This window comes from Ranitomeya variabilis, chromosome 4 (genome assembly GCF_051348905.1).
Source record: "Ranitomeya variabilis isolate aRanVar5 chromosome 4, aRanVar5.hap1, whole genome shotgun sequence".
In the NCBI taxonomy this organism is placed as follows: domain Eukaryota; kingdom Metazoa; phylum Chordata; class Amphibia; order Anura; family Dendrobatidae; genus Ranitomeya; species Ranitomeya variabilis.
This window is the reverse complement of record NC_135235.1, coordinates 536880036-536880587: the sequence shown is the minus strand read 5'-3', so window position 1 is coordinate 536880587 and position 552 is coordinate 536880036.

Genomic DNA, 552 nt, shown 5'->3' with positions numbered 1-552 from the left:
CTTCTCATTGACCATGTTTGGCGTCATTAAAATAAACCTTTAACTCACCTCCCGTGATGACACTATTCCAGCGGTGTCGGCACTTGCGCTCCCGGGGGTCACGTATGGTTATTATGACACGTGAGCCCTGCACCAAATCGACACTGGCATCTCTGACCCTGCCTGTAGAATGAAACTGGCAACAGAGGTATCTGACCACGTCTAATAGTGCCCATTCATATTAGACTAAGACTGGCTGAACCTGGCAATATCCCCAACAAATCGCCAGACGGTCTAATATATATGGGGACGTTCTGAGGCAGGCCATATACAATAGATAGCTTCCCGCTATTAGATGAGGAGTTTACAAATAAAAGGGAGATTGGAGACAGTTATGTACTTGGCAGTTAGTTAACCATAACCGTTAGTTAATCCTACCTGTATAGAACTGATATCCACCACATTGGGTGGACATATAGCCGGTGCAGCTGCACTTCAAACACATCCTCAGCATCCTACCTGGTGCGCTCTCTGTCACACAGAGGCGCGTCAGCGTGCACCTGTTTCATTTAG